At 36.9% G+C, this 12,891-nt stretch overlaps 2 protein-coding genes across 2 annotated transcripts in view; one reads left to right on the top strand and one right to left on the bottom strand.

The window, feature by feature from the left end:
* CSMD1 (CUB and Sushi multiple domains 1) overlaps window positions 1-12,891 on the top strand; it is a 984,784-nt gene that overhangs the window by 481,647 nt on the left and 490,246 nt on the right. The gene's annotated exons all lie outside the window — the stretch shown is intronic.
* The window catches only part of LOC128087832 (uncharacterized), a 303,478-nt gene continuing 298,022 nt past the window's right edge, over window positions 7,436-12,891 (bottom strand). Inside the window, exon 2 of the mRNA XM_052697793.1 lies at window positions 7,436-7,506. The gene's annotated coding sequence lies outside the window, so the exon portion shown is untranslated. The remainder of the gene's footprint in view (window positions 7,507-12,891) is intronic.

The raw sequence follows: 12,891 nt of genomic DNA, 5'->3' as shown, positions 1-12,891 counted from the left end.
ATTGGCATCCAGTAGTCAATAAACATCAAGCATGGTGTTTAACAAGTGTCTGAAAAGTGCAATTGAGAATAAAGGTACAGCTTTGGTGGCTCTCTTGTAACTCAACAGTTATATTAGAAGTGTACCCCTGTCTGTAGATGAATGATACAACATGAAAGAATTGAGCAGATTCTGTTTCTGCATGTCGGAGAGCTCTAATGGAAACAAGGGTAAAATGGGACAAACTGCAAATATACTGAGAAGTTTTGGTAGTGCAAAACTATTTGACTTAATTGAGAAAGGATTTCTCTGCCTCTGCTCAGATTCTCTTCTAAGCCAAAGAAACATGGGATGGTGATGTGCATGACTGGGGATGTAGGATAGCCTTAGCAAGCAGCACATGGCCAGGCGTTTCCCAGGGCAGCCAACATGTCTGCACAATGACAAAGCAAAGCAATGGCAACGAGTTACTGAAGCATAGCAGGACTGTGCACACTCCTAGATCAGGGTATGTGAGTAAAAACCATTCCATGTCAGAACCAAAGCCAAGTGGATCCCTGTCTGCAGTGAGGCTCATTCGATCCTGGTGTCAGAAATGATCTCTTCTGCCAGGAGATACAGTGCTGCTATTCTGGAAAACACAGTGTACAAGATTCTCTTGGATAGTCAAGCTACTCCACAACAGAGAAGTTGAAAGGGTTCAGTACAAACTTTTTTTCTCTGCATATTGTAATACATATGCTAAGAAATAACCATGATGTCTGTGGAAACTGTTTCTAACATGGAGTATCTCACCAGAGCAGTATGATCTCCACAGAGCGGTGTCTTTGCTTAATTTCTCCATTATTACAATCTTTCTAGCTGGGCAGTAATTATAAATCATTTTTTTGAGGGAAGCATTTGCATCCCGAAGGCAATTTCATCAGCTTGTAAACTAAAATTAACATGTTCACACGGCACCCACCAGAATATTTTACTGTATTCAGCAGAAGATACCAACTGGCAGCATGTGATGAAAAGGTGACCAGAATTATCATGTGATTTCAATTGTCATTTCTAAATATGGAGCTGCAGATCTGCTCCTGTATTTGCAGGACCTCAGGCCTGACTAGTTATAATTTTACATTACCTCCCAGGTATGGTGTCCAATATGTTTTCAGAAAATTTTACTAGAGCATAGTGTAATTTCAGTAGTGTGTGATGTTAAAAGAAGTAAAAACCATGCAGTACCTCAGTGCACAGCTGTGTAGGAATTATCAATCAGTGCACCAATTCCTTTCAAAAACCTATGATTTGATTAGGAATTTGGAAATCAGAACAAGTGGCTGGGAGATGTATGTAATGTCAGCAGTGGATTCTGGAATGCATGAGTTTTATGTGCTTTATTATCTTTTTCAGCCTGTTGCTTATTATTCCTGTTTATTTGATCCAGTGAGAGCATTTATCTACCAAAACCCCTGAGGGTCCTAGCTTAATCCATGGGGATTTTCAAGAGTTCACAGGACACAGAAATTTTGGTTGCAGAATTTTCCTTTCAAAACAGAGGTGAAAAAGTGGGTGCTGATGATGCTTAGCCTTCATACCATTCATCTCAGTTTTATTGAACTATAAAATTTCAGTCTAGCTTCAGTAAAGCTATCTATCTATATTATTTGTACAACTCAACAGAGAGAGAAAAAAATATTAGATCAAATTGTTGTATTTAAATCAATAATAAATGATAATAAAGCAACAAATGCTTTCTCTCTTTTTTTTTTTTTTTTTTTTTTTTTTTTCAATCTGATGGTAATTTTCAACAGCAAGCAGTGTTTCCTGCCACAAGAATAGTTTGAAATGATAAATCATGAAATCCTTTCTGTGGAGTCTCTGACATATGAAATTGTTAGTTGACATCTTCCCTTTCTTAATATAATTAAAAATATTCACTGATGGTAGTACAGTTTTGACAAATGGCAATTAGATAATATTGCTCTGTGATTCCCTGAACTAATTTAGCAAACATTTCCTTAACAATACTTACTCAGGCATGAACTGCGTGTAAACCCAGCAACTACTGTGCTGTGTGTAGGCACAGAAACTGCCAATGGCCTTGTCTTTCTAACATCAATCAACAGGCATGACATTATGACCTGACCAAAGACGACAAAACAAGTCCGAGGGTTGTGAATGAGTCTTATATTTTTCCTGCAGTGACACATCTTCCACGGATGGAGAAAAAACTGCCTGCAGCTCAGTTATGAGGTCAATGTTGAATATTATGGAAATTGTTTCAATTCTGTCTCACAGAGGATAGAATAAAGTTGTGTTTTCCATATCCTGTGGAGTGCACACATCATTAGCTCCTGAATATCAGAGAGGGAGCATAACAACAACTTCTTTGCTATCATTTGGTTCAGGCTTCTTAGTAGTTGAATATAGAATAGTTTATGGATGCACAACCAGGTTCTGCAGCACTACCAAGGCCGGAGCTGCTGAACCTCCTGCAGGGTTGGATGCTGTTTGTTAAGCAGCATCTCTGCAGTAAGTTTTCAGGGTTAAAATAGGATATTAGCTTCCCAGATTCCATGTGCTCCTATACTAGACATCCATATTTTAGTTAATGCTCTTTATTTGCAGATGACTAAATAATATTTTCAAAAGTGATGTTGACATTTGAATTCCAACATTCCATTTACCTTACTGAGCATGGCAGTAATAAAATTAATGAAAGAATCAAGGGCTGTCACGACAACTATAAATGGCTATATAACCACATTAGGATACATACAGTTTCTTTGCTGTTCTGATTTCAGGACTGAAGTCCTAAAGCTCTTTGTTTCTTGCACATACCACCTTTCCTGTGTTCAATGAAAGAGATACATATAGGAAATTTAATTTAGCATAAATATGGATATATCCTAACCAAATCATTTTGCAGCAGATTTACAAAATCTACTTTGCTGGTAAGATGTAGCAGTAGACTGAGCTAATTTCCAAATAAGACATATGCCAGGAAATAATTTGCAGAACTAAACAGGCATTGATTTCTTGATTAAAATAATCCTAAAGTGTAATTATCTTTCCCGAACTCAATTATTTGCCCATCTTTTCTTTTTTGTTTATTTAAATTTGGCAATACAGCAAATGGCAGTTCCTGAGATTTGTGAGAACTGCTGGTATGATTTCCCATTTAGTAAAAGGGGAAAACATGAAATTAATGAACTTTTAGATGGAGTGGTTCTGTGTGATATGTCTTGCAGTAAAGTATTTCCTTTTCTTGCTGAAGCTCATTGTAAAACTTTTCTTGTGGGATAAAATTTTAGAGGATTTTATGAAGGGAACTGCTGGAGCCTTCTGCAGAATTCTTCTTGGGCCATTCTCTTTGGCAGAGAGGACTGCATGAGGCACTTCTCTGCAGTGGAAGACTTGTAGAGAAGTGGGAGCAGGGCAATACAGCTTCCTGCTTCTTCACAGCACTTCTGTGAATCACCCAAGAAACAGCTCTTTTGCGGAGAGAATAAAGAACAAGGAAGTACGTAGTCCTAATCTTGTGCTGTTGACAGAAGTAAAAGAGGGAATTGGTTAACACAGAGAAATTCAAGGAAAAAAAATATTAAGAGAATGAAGTAAAAATCCTTCAATGGAAATGTGCTTCAGCTGAATGTTAGCTCTGATCTCAGGCAGAAGCTATGATTACAGCATGAGAATAAGCAATTTACTTGAGAAGAAATGAAGATGAAATGACAGAGCCACGAAATAGGATCATATGGCAGACAATCACTAAAAAAGTGTAAACAAATTATGTCCTAAATGGATTTCAATGCTTTGCATGTTATTCTGGAATTGCACTTCAAGACAACTGGCCAGAACATAATATCCTAATGTTTATTCAAATATGTGATTTAAAGAAACAGCTCTACTGGAGGACTGGCAAACTGTCATTGATGGAAGAACAAGTGGAAGAGATGAATCAGATATTTATCTGAGGAGCATTTATCTCTATTCCTTTACATAGAAGTCTCATTTTGTCTTGTCTTTGCTCACAGATCCAAGTTAATTTGCAGTCAGATCTCCTCTCAAGAATTTTCTTAGTACCTTCTTAAGTTTACAGTGGATTTCATCTACCTTTCTTAACTCCTGAGTTTAATTCCTGCCTGGCCTGGAATATAGCCTACAGGAAGGCTAAATTAAGGATTATATATAAAAGATACATAGGATTGTATATATTTGCATATTATATAAGAAACTGCTTCCTATATTTACATTCTAAAATGAAGGGTTGCTGATCACTTCTAAGATCACTTTGTCTGGTTTTCATTGGAACACTTTATAAGGCTGAAAACCACATCACTTTACGAGAAAGCGTATTCCTGTAAAGCAAAATAGAAATATAATTTTCTCAGTTTCTCAGTGGTAATATTTAAATGTTACTGTGTGTTTGCACTATGTATTGCAGTTTGGATGAAACATAAAGCTAAATCATTAAAGTAACATTCAGAGAAACAGACTTTCATAACTACTATGATAGAATTAACTGGCTGGGATGCACATAAATAGACAATTCTTTGAAGTGAAAATCTTGCTGAGAACCAACTTGTCATGTAATTCATTTCAATTAACTCCCTTAGTTTATCGATATGCTTCTTTGTTCCTTCTCAGGTAGAGAAAACATTTCAGTGTTTCTGATCCTTTGTGATTTGTGAAAAAATTTCCTGAGTTAATTAGTAGTTCAAACAGATTGGATTAAATATAGACACTTTTAAAACTTTTCATAGTTCACAAAGCTCCTTTGTAAATACTTTTTCAATAATGAACTTTTTGTAGTGCCTTACTTGTTCATACTACATTAGTGAAGATTGTTGTCACACAATGGTTTCTTTTTATTCACTGTAGAATCAGAACTGGTAATTTCCATTTGTGCTTTTAAAAATTGATTATTTTATTACCTATCACTGTGCAAACATTTGTAATTTATGATTGCTTCAGTTCACTTGCAGTTTTTAGTCTTTAAGCTGATACAATTTGGTGAACAAATAAGGAAAATGGATTCTGCTACATTTTTGGTGTGATTTGGTTTAGTCACATTTACCAAGTAGCAATAGGAATGTACAACATGAAAATACAAATTTCTCTGATGAAATACAGCAAACATAAGCTTTTTTTTACTTTCAGGGAAAGGAATTTTGTTTTCTAAGCTGTTAGAATTTCTGACTTGGTTTCTTATGTGCTTAAACATTGAAGTTGAAAACAAAGTTGATATTCGGCCCTTCTGAAGATAATGGCAAAACTTCTATTGTTGCCAAACTGACAAATTGTTGCTAGCTGCCAGAGCAATAAATCACTTAAGAATTTGGAGCTTAATCCAAGAATGAAGTAGCATCAGCTATAACTAATGTTCACTAAGAATCTTTGAGAAAGACAGCGTTTTTAATTCATCACTTAATCTTCAAAGATTGATCTGTTATCATAAAATCAGAAAAATAGATTATTTGAGATGAAAGGCACTATTAAAGGTCATCTAGTCCAACCCCACTTCAATTAATTGGCACTTTTACAGCTGATTCAGGTTGCCTGGAGCTCTGTCCAGCCCAGCCTTGAATGTCTCCAGGGATGGGGCATTCATCACTTCTCTTAAGTGGAAACAGGGAAACGTGTGCCAGTGCTTCACTACCCTTACCATAAAAAAAAAAACTTTTTATTATATCCAATCTAAGTCTGCCCTCTTTTAGTTTGAAGCCATTTTCTCTTGTCCTATCACAACAGCCTCTGATTGAGAGTCTGTTCACTTCCTTGTTATAACCCTACTTTAGATACTGAAAGGCCCCTATCAGGATTTCCTGGAGCCTTCCTTTCTTTATGCTGAACAATCAGAATAAGAGAATCACACAGTGGTTTGGGTTGAAATGAACCTCTAAGATCATCTAGTTCCAACCCTCCTGCTATAGCAGGGACACCTCCCACTAGACCAGGTTGCCATCAGCAAACTTGCTCAGGGTGCACTCGGTTTGATCATCGATGTCTTTTATAAAGATTTTAAAAAGCACCAGTCACAAGGCAGTCTCCTGGGGGACACTGCTCATTACTGGCCTCCACCTGGACATAGAACCATTACCACCCTTTGTCTGTGGCCTTTCAACCAATTCCTTATCCACCAGGTGATCCACTCATCAAATTCACATCTCTGCAATTTGGAGATAAGGATATGGTGGGGGACCATGCCAAAGACTTTGCACAGGTTTGGGTAAATTACATCAGTCAGACACCAGATTGGTTAGGCATGACCTTTCCCTGGTGAAGCTGTTCTGGTTGTCTCAGATCATGCCCTCATTCTTCATGTGATCTAGCGTGTTATCCAGGAATACCTGCCTTTCCAATTTGGAGAGAAGGTTGTTCTGGGGGTCTATGTCAAAGGTCTTACTGAAGTCCAGATAGATTACCTCAGTGGCTCTTGTCCACTGTGATGCTGTTATGCCATCACAGAAAGCCACTAGGTTAATCAGTCAGAATTACCCATGGTGTAGCCATGCTGTTTGTCCCATATCACCTCCCAGTCCTCCTTGTCTTAACATAGCTTCTTTCAAAGAACTCTTCTATGAGGATTTGCCCCCGTGATTTTCCTTGGCACTAAGGTGAGGCTAACAGGTCAGTAGTTTCATGTGTCATCCTTTTTATTTTTCTAAGAATGGTCATGGCATTGCCCTTTTCTCTTGTCATCAGAGACTTCACCTGATTGTCCTTACTTTTGAAATATCTTTGAGAGTGCCTTGGCAACTACATCAGCCAACTCCCTCAGGACTCTAGTGTGCATCTCATCAAGATGCATAGATTTATTGATATTCAGGTTCCCCATGTGGTCATGAACCTGACTTTCACTTACAGCAGGACTGACATTGCTTCCTCAGTCCCCACCTTCTAACTCATCCACTCAGAGGGTGCATGAAGAGCAGTTGCCAGAGAAGCCTGAGGCAAACTTATGTTGAGTACCACAGCCTTCTCCTTGTCCATTGTTACCAGCCTGTCAGTCTTGCCTACTAGGGTGTGCACACTTTCTCAGACTTTCCTTTCCTGTTTGACTTTCCTGTGGAAGCCTTTCTTGTTCTTTTCACCTCTTGCCAAGTACAGTTCCAGTTAGACTTTGGCCTTCCTGACCCCATCCCTACAGAGACCAGCAGCATCCCTATACTCCTCCCATAACCGTTCCTGTTTCCACTGCCTGTGCATTTTCTTATTCCTGGTTATGTTTGGTTCAAATCTGCATCTCTTGCTTAAACATAATGTAATAGAATCTTTGTCAATGTGGAAAAATAAATGAGGACAGAATAAGCTTTAGGTCCTATTCAGGTTAAGGCTTGAGATACCAATTGTCTTCTTAAATGCTGTTAAGCATTTATAAGCAAATTCAAAATGAATCTTAATGCACACAACTGGGGAGGCAATAATTAAACATTTTCATGTTGTATATATATATTATGTGCATTTATTATCATAGAATCATAGAATCACCAAGGTTGGAAAAGACCTAAAAGATCACCCAGTCCAACTGTTCACCTATTCCCAATAGCTCCCACTAAACCATGTCCCTCAACACAACATCCAGCCTTTCCTTGAACACCCCCAGGCTCGGTGACTCCACCACCTCCCTTGGCAGTCCATTCCAGTGCCTGACCACCCTTTCTGAAAAGTAATACTTCCTAAGCCCAGCTGCACCTCTCTTAGACCCCATTTAAAGAGTGGCTGCGACCGGGGAAGGATTTCTGGTTGAAGTTACCTTCCTTGTGGATTTTTCCCTGCAAACCCAGGTCTTTGGAGATAGATGAGCACTTTTCCTTTGTAATGTTGTTCCATTCACACTGGTTTCTCTGCTACTATGCTGTGTCACCCTTCTACTGCATTGACCTTTCTGATTGTTAACGCTGTCTTTCATGTAAATGTTTTAGTGAAGGAAAACACTTGTTCCTCTCACAGAATATTAAGATAAAATAAAAAACTTGGTGGAGGATGAAAGCATTTCAGTTATTTTTAAGAAATGTTTAATAAAAATGGCAAGTAGGAAAGTACTCATTAATTACAGTGACTTATTCTGGCCTGAAGTTTGGGAGTGAGAGCTTACAACTGTATTTATCTTTTAATGCTGAACTTTCAGAAAATACTTTATTACGTAGTTCCCAACTATTTCTGTCACCTTTCAGTTCAGCAAAAAATGAAATTTCCTCTGGTTTTCTTTCTTCAAATCTGTGTGAACTACACGTATTACCATTGTTATAACATTCTTCCTAAAATTTTGAAGTTAAGTCACAGTGAGTCAAATAAACATAAACAATTGGATGGGAATTATAGATTTTTTTTCCCATGGAAATCATTTAAAATGTACTGCTATCTTAGGAAGATGTCTAATAAAGTGTAAAAACAAATTGTACACAATATATATATATATTTAACACATATAGCCTTGTTGAAGTAGTACTTTAAATATTGTAATCATTGCATTTCTTTTGTGCGTGTAGCTATATATAAGGAAACACCCTGTAAATTAATTTCTTATTCTTACACATCACCATATTTACAACGTAACTACAGACAGCAATGTGGAAAAATATCATTGTTGAAGCAAATATATATTAAGAAGCATTTTACATTATCATAGTTATAGCAGTGATATATTTTCACTCTCAGTAGAACCAAAGACATTGATCTGCATTAATGGATGATGACATCAGAATGTTATTAGGACTACTTAATGAAAAAATAGCTTCATGATTGCCTGAACCTCTCTTTAATCTCGTGTTGGAGTTAATAAGCTGGCTAGAGAAAACTCTTAAGATTGGTAAAGCTTGTTTTCAAGGAACTGCTATGGCACTCTGACTTCAGCTGCCTCAATGCTGTGGCTGGACAAGGGTTTGTCCTCAGGGACTATTAGTGCCATGCCTAGTGCTTAGTAGTGCATGGGCTGTCTTTTCCAGGGAGTGATTTATTAATAATGCTTAATGGACAGCTATGGCATTTTGCCTCTCAGGATTGCTGCTTTCCTTTTGTTCTCACTCAGTTCTCACCACAAATCCCACTTAAATTATTCATAATTCGCAACTGAAGTCACCAAATGTGACCACTGATCATTTGATAACCATTATACAAGCAGAAAGTATGAAATCATGCTGGCCCATTGTACAAATAGCTGTGTGCTAAGGCTGCTATTAGTTGCCACAATCAGTGAGTATTGTAATGGGTTGCCATGAGAACCATTCAGGTGAAAATGATTTATACTGTTCCAAATGCACCATTTATTAAAACTATCATAATACTGACATTACAGGACGTTGCTTCTGCTTTCATTTATTTTCTTGTTGGTAAAGACACAGCCATCATAAAACCTTCTTCAGTTTATAGTCACTTTAAAATATGTTGTGCTGGTGGAATTGGAGTAAATGGGAAGCAGTTTACAAGGAAAAGTTTGAGAAAGAATCGGAACTCACTATGTAGAGTGGCTAAAAAAGGGAAAAGAAACTTTGAGAACAGTAGATGTCTTCCATTCCTCACAACACCCCCTAAGTCTGTATCAATTTAATCATTTATTTTTGTCATACGCCAGGACTCATTATATAAGGTCTGTGCCATGACCTAAATATATACTCCTCTCTTCCTTGACCCCCATTTCAGTTTCAAAGAGAAAACTTGAAGCAGAGAGCAGCAACAGAAAATGCAATATTTCTCTGCTGCTGGGATTAACTAATATGAAGTTGGGAGTGAGAGCTTACAACTTTCAATACCAGGTATAAGAGAATTCTAACATAGATTCCTTTGGTGATCTTGGATGAAATTTGTTTTCTAATATGGTTAATATATAGAAAACAAATACATTTTCTGAAGGTCATATAGAGAATTTTGAAAGCCTACTGTCTGCATTTTTTGCACAGTTGGATACACGAAAAACACCGTGGATTTATGTTCAGTCTCCTAATCTGTAGATTTAGCAGGCAGAATCTCTGCCTGCTTTACAAAGACTGAAAGGAAGGGTTTTAATCTATGAAGGTGAGCAAGGGAAAATCCTAAATACTGGAGGATTTGGAATTTATTGATTTAAGACATACTAGAGCTCTTAGCAGTACCAAACATATAAATAAGCTGGACAGTTTCAAGTACAGGATAGAGGGTTTGGGGAGAGTAATATTTGATTCTGAAATACTTTATCTTCCTGCTAGTTCTGAGGGGAAAATCTTAAGGAATTTCTTTTCTGAAAAGGAGAACAAGTATAAGGTTGTTTTGATGACTGTCCTTGACGTGACTGTTTAAGTATTCCAGAATTATCCCTCATGTAGTAGGACATGTATTTATTCTTCTAAAGAAACTGTGCTAGTCTATGTGTTAAGCAGACCATATTTATTAACTAAGTTATTTTAACTAGGGTGAAGATGTGAGTGTAATTGGAGGGAAATTGTATTGTTTTTTGTTTGTTTGTTTGTTTTTGGCAATGAAGAGCAGAAAGGAAAGGGAAATATGGAGTAATATGCAAAAATTAACTTCTGGAAAGAGCCTGTGGAATGACAAACTGTAAAAGCTGAGATTTTGTCTGATTATGGATAGAGGAGAGAACATTCTTTAGGAGATACCTGGGTTATCCTATGAAAGGATCAGCAATTAAAGGCAAAGATACTATCTGGAGAGGTAAAGTTGTAAATCCAGTTTGTTGTGACAAGATCAGCACAATGCTGGTGTTGATAAATTTAAGTTTGTAGTGCAATGGCATTTTTTAAAAGTGGAAAAGTCTTGCTTAAACATTGATGTTGCAGTTTGCTACCAGAATGTACTGAAATTACTCCAGGGCTTTTTCTCCTCACCTGCTGACACCAGAACATTTTCCTTTTGTGACATAATCTTTTTCCTAATCTTTTTTTGTTGTTGTTTTTCTCTTATCTTCTCTACTTGAAGCCCTGTAGACTATTGAGAGCTGAAAATTGGATGTTTGGTGCTTGTGCAGTTGCAAAGTCCATCAAGAGCACAGCTAGCTTGTTTTTTTGTGTTTTTGTGTTCAGGGAAGTACATCTAATGCTGGAGGGGGATAGGCAGGAATGATAATATTAAAATTATTTATCCTTTCCTGTAACATGATGGAATTGCTTTTCTAGCATCATGAGAAATTTGCCTAAACATATGCCTTAAGGATATTAGCAAAATAGCTGATATTCTCTGCTCTCTTTCTCTGGCATACTACATCTATTTATCACTGCAGTTGTTTTATATTTCAGATTTCAGCTTTGTTACAGGAACTGTTTTGTGTACTGTTCCAGACTAAATGGCCACTATACTATTCCAAGCAACTCAAGAAACCTTTAAAATTTCTTGAAGATCAATCTTATTCTGCATTTTGTTTTCAGTTTATGTATGTGTTGGGCTGCAAATCTTTTTTACTTAAGTTTCACAGGTCACTTTAGAATCATGGAATGACTTGGGTTGGAAGTAACCCCAAGTATTATCAAGTTCCAATCCCCCTGGTATGGCAGGGCCATCAACGTACAGATCTAGTACTAAAGTAATACCAGACTAGATTATATTAGATTACTTTAGTTTGATAATGGGTAATATCGGACCTCACAAATCTCTAAGGAAGGACAAAGAACATCTGAAATATTCCTCAAGGGGCTTTTTAGAAAGTTCTTGATTCAAACAAACAGTCTGGAGTGACAATTCTCTGGGGCTGAATTTATCTCTGCTGAGCAGCTTCAAGCTCTTAGTGATGAACTGAAATTGAATCATTATCACCAATCATTTCCACGATTTGCCTGAGATATGACAATTTGATTTTATTGAGTGGTTCACATAGAAATTAAATTCCTGTGTAAAGTTGCTATCTTAGATGTGGAACATTTTATTTATTTGCTAGGCCAGTGCCACTATGTGCTAGTATTATGCAACAAGATTTCTTAGATGAAAATTCCTCAGGTTGAAAACTACATTTTCCGTCTAATCGGTTCCAAATTGTACATCAACTGTGCAATTTTCAAAGGTGATGCAACACATTCTGTCACAATGTCTGGTAATTTTGAGGCTATTTCCATTAAAGTGACAATTCTGTACAGATGGACTACAATACCCTCCATTTCAAAAACATTCACCTGTAGTGCTGTCACATGCTAAGATTTTCTAAATATTGCTGTCTTTGTCTTGAGTAAGAGTGATAACTGATGTTACAAACAAATGTTGTCTTTATTAAAAACAGCATTTGTTTTTTTTCTTCTATATATAATAAAAGCCAGATGTGTGAACCATTCAGTTGAATGAATCCAGTTGTATGAATTAAGCATATTCTGCTTTTTGTTGTTGTTGTTGTTGTGTGACTAATTTATTTCATGGGCTGTATCATCATGTGGCACCATGGACAGCTATTCCACCCTATGCTATATTGGCACAGACAGATTTGAAAGGACCACTTTTAGCTGTTGTGTTACTGCCCATCAAAGGACAGAACATTCCAGAAATAGTTATTGCAAACTCAATGATCTTTTAGTAGATCACAGAGAAAGTTTAGTGAACACTAGGCAACCTATATTCTTTCATAGTACAGACATATATGAAAAAATATGTGAGACCATAAACCAGTGTAAATTATTTCTGTGAACACTATGACATCAAAAATATCAGCCAGAAAAACAATCTAAATTTAAGGTTTTGATTATAGTTTGAAAATGTAATCTGATAACATCAAGCAGCACTCAGCATTATGGTGGCATCCAGAAGCACTATGAAATAGTTTTTTTTTTTTTGCTTTTGTTCCTGTGCTCTCTGTAAGTTGGGATTTGGCAAACAACAGGCTTTCTCAGGGATTTCTCTGATGCTCTTTTGTCTGCCTTATACTTTTCCTAAAATGAAACTAAACAGAAAAGCTAATGTTCCTCCTAGTGTTCAAGCCCAGTGTGTAATTTGGGTAGTTCTATTTAGAGC

Source organism: Tympanuchus pallidicinctus, unplaced genomic scaffold (genome assembly GCF_026119805.1).
Source record: "Tympanuchus pallidicinctus isolate F22 unplaced genomic scaffold, pur_lepc_1.0 scaffold1, whole genome shotgun sequence".
NCBI classification, from domain to species: domain Eukaryota; kingdom Metazoa; phylum Chordata; class Aves; order Galliformes; family Phasianidae; genus Tympanuchus; species Tympanuchus pallidicinctus.
Note: the sequence above shows the minus strand (reverse complement) of the source record. Positions and strands in the feature narration are given on the sequence as shown.